This window comes from Triturus cristatus, chromosome 4_2 (genome assembly GCF_964204655.1).
Source record: "Triturus cristatus chromosome 4_2, aTriCri1.1, whole genome shotgun sequence".
Classification (NCBI taxonomy): domain Eukaryota; kingdom Metazoa; phylum Chordata; class Amphibia; order Caudata; family Salamandridae; genus Triturus; species Triturus cristatus.
In genome coordinates this window covers 419,701,335-419,704,428 of record NC_140586.1, presented here as the reverse complement: position 1 = coordinate 419,704,428, position 3,094 = coordinate 419,701,335, and the positions used below count along the sequence as shown (strand labels likewise).

General features: G+C 54.4%; 1 non-coding gene across 1 annotated transcript; it reads right to left on the bottom strand.

Moving 5' to 3' along the window:
* Nucleotides 1-2,711: 2,711 nt before the first annotated feature.
* LOC146834506 (5.8S ribosomal RNA) lies at nt 2,712-2,866 on the bottom strand. Its single transcript, XR_014961015.1, has one exon. It is a non-coding gene; the product is annotated as a 5.8S ribosomal RNA (ribosomal RNA).
* Nucleotides 2,867-3,094: the final 228 nt, after the last annotated feature.

The following is a 3,094-nucleotide window of genomic DNA, read 5'->3' as shown; positions in this document are numbered from 1 at the left end:
ACTACCATAATAGTCCCAACACACACTCCCAGCCCTCTGAGCTCGCCACACAATTATCCAGCCTGCATTACCCAAGTTTAGTGTGTCCAAAGCCTTTCCCCATCTTGAAAATGCCAAGACACATGGCATTTTGGGTATCTTTGCAGGAAGGCAAACAAGAACTACTGAAAAAGTGGGTAGGATTGGCCCTGGGAACTTTTACTCCTTTGGCTAAGGAGGGACCAGAAGTCACCCACACTCACTAGCTTGTGCGAGGAATAAATATGGCCTCTCCAGGCACCCAATTCAGAACACTTTCTGGACCATGAGAAGATCAGAAGAGGATGGCACCTAGTGTCTGTGACCTGGAAGAAGATCTTAAGGACTGGACCTGTTCCTTTTTGTACCCAGGACAAAGAAACCGATTACAATTATTCCTTTATGGTGCGTAGTCACCCACTCCAATTAGAAATCTTGTTCCTTACATATATTATATAACTGGAAGGCACAGGACTTTACTAATGGTGTTCTCCAAACAAGCAGTAATATAGCAAATCCTTGATTTGAAGAGGGGTAGTGTCTGCAATGAGTATTTTGTATGCAGAGCTCTCAAATTTCCCAAGTTCAAATTTGAGTTTCAACGGCGGACTAAAGAAAACTGCACTTCACACAAAGTTCCAATTAGTTTTACGCCCCGTTCCCTTCTTTTCTGGTACCTGCTGGCGTTTGGTACCACTGCTCAGCAGAAATTGAATCAATATACAAGTGGAACATAGTGCTGTAAATCACACCATCCCTGATGTAAAAGTGAAGGTCCAAGAAATCATTTCTCTCCTCATGATGATCCATTGTTAATTCAATGTTACAAGGATTGTCATTTCTCTTTTATTTGGAACGACTTGAAGGACACTTGAAAGAATGGACAGTATTATTTCCAATTAGGAATTGTCAGAAACTGATCCGTGATACAAAAGGATGATAATCGATTTGGGTTTATTTGTTCACCTTCCCTATTATAATATGGCCGACCTATATCTTTATGATTCTGTGAGGTGAGCGAACTTTGTGATTTGACTAGAAAAGTCAATGGCATTTTAACATATAATAATTAACGAAAGTCATTCTTTGATATATACAGTAATAAGGTATTTGTTTTCTTTATTGTTCACGTCTTTCTTGGTTATTGTTTCCACTCCAATATGGCCGCCATTTTATTCACAATGTGGACCCTCTCTGAGGAGAGTGTTGTTTTGATTAATATGGAGGACAGAGGAAACCAACCAATTGACTCTCCCATTTTTGGAATTCTTGAAGGGTCTAAATATTATAAGCGGCATAGTCATTTCGACTCGCGCACGTGTTAGACTCCTTGGTCCATGTTTCAAGACGGGTCGAGTGGGTAACCGACATCGCCGCAGACCCCTGGTGCCCAGTGTGGGCCTCCCCGCCAGGCGGCGTGATGCGGTCGGGCGCACTGAGAACAGTCCGCCCCAGTCGACAGTCACGCCGGGAGCAGGGGGCCCTGTCCCACCTTCAACCGCCCTGGCGTGCCCCAAGGGGCGGCTTGGAACGGGTGCCCAGGGGAGGGCGCAGAGGCGGTCGAATCTCCCTCGGCCCCGCGGACACGGCGAAGCTACTGCCTGGGGGGCTGTAACACCCTCCGCCAGAGCGGAGGGCCACCTGCCACCCCGAAGCCTTCCCAGCCGACCCGGAGCCGGTCGCGGCGCACCGCCGTGGAGGAAATGCGCCCTGCGGGTAGGGCACGGGCGCCGGTCCCGCAGAGGGGATCCGGAACTCCTGGGCCACCGACCTTCCCGCCGTGTTGAATCCTCCGGGCGGACTGCACGGACCCCACCCGTTTACCTCTCGACGGTTTCACGCCCTCTTGAACTCTCTATTCAAAGTTCTTTTCAACTTTCCCTTACGGTACTTGTTGGCTATCGGTCTCGCGCCTGTATTTAGCCTTAGATGGAGTTTACCACCAGCTTTGGGCTGCATTCCCAAGCAGCCCGACTTCGAGAAGACCCGATCCCGGCTCGTCGGGCGCTGCTACCGGCCTAACACCGTCCACGGGGTGAGCCTCGATCAGAAGGACTGGGGCCCCCTGAGCGATGCCGGGGAGTCGGTCTTCTGTACGCCACATTTCCCGCACCCGCCACCGGGCGGGGATTCGGCGCTGGGCTCTTCCCTCTTCACTCTCCATTACTGGGGGAATCCTGGTTAGTTTCTTTTCTTCCGCTTAGTAATATGCTTAAATTCAGCGGGTCTCCACGTCTGATCTGAGGTCGTAGTCAGAACAAGATGCCGGAGCGTCAAGGGGGTTGCCGGGGAAGGCGAGGCCCCTGCTGGAGCAGGGCCCTGGCGTCCCAGCAGCACACGCGCCCTCTTTTCCCGGATCGGATCTGGAGGGTTTTCACCCTCGCCGGGAAGCCAGCCGCGGAGGAGGGCGCCCGAGGCGTGTGCGTGTGGGCAGCCGGTGGTACACCACGGACAGCCACTCGCGGCACACAGCCAGGTGCCCCGGGATGGGCCCGGGGCGGACCGGTTGCCAGGCCCCCTTCTCGGGGGGCCAGGCGCGCTGGCGGCGTACCTCTGTGGCAGGACCCAGCGAGGGATCCTGCCACGGGAGATCGGGGGTCTGATCTTGTGGAGGGGATGAAGGGGAAGTGGAGCTCACCCTGCAATGGCCCCAGCCGCGTCCCAGGGAAGCCCCGGGGCGATTGACAATCGAGCGACCCTCAGACAGGCGTAGCCCCGGAAGGGAACCCGGGGCCGCAAGGTGCGTTCGAAGTGTCGATGATCAATGTGTCCTGCAATTCACACTAATTCTCGCAGTTAGCTGCGTTCTTCATCGACGCGCGAGCCGAGTGATCCACCACCAAGAGTCACAGGCAACTTTTCGAAAACGCTCACCCACCTGCGGGCGCAGAAAAGGCAGGAGGAAGGCGCCGCCATCCGTCGGCCTGGACGCCCCTCTAGGAGTCAGACAGCACCGTCGGGAGAAAAAAAGATTGCCAGGCGCTCGGCCCGGGAGCCCACAGGTGCGATGGGAGCAGGTAGCCCCGCAGCCGCCAGTCCCTCCCGGGGTAACCCAGGAGGGACCACGAGAGTCTTC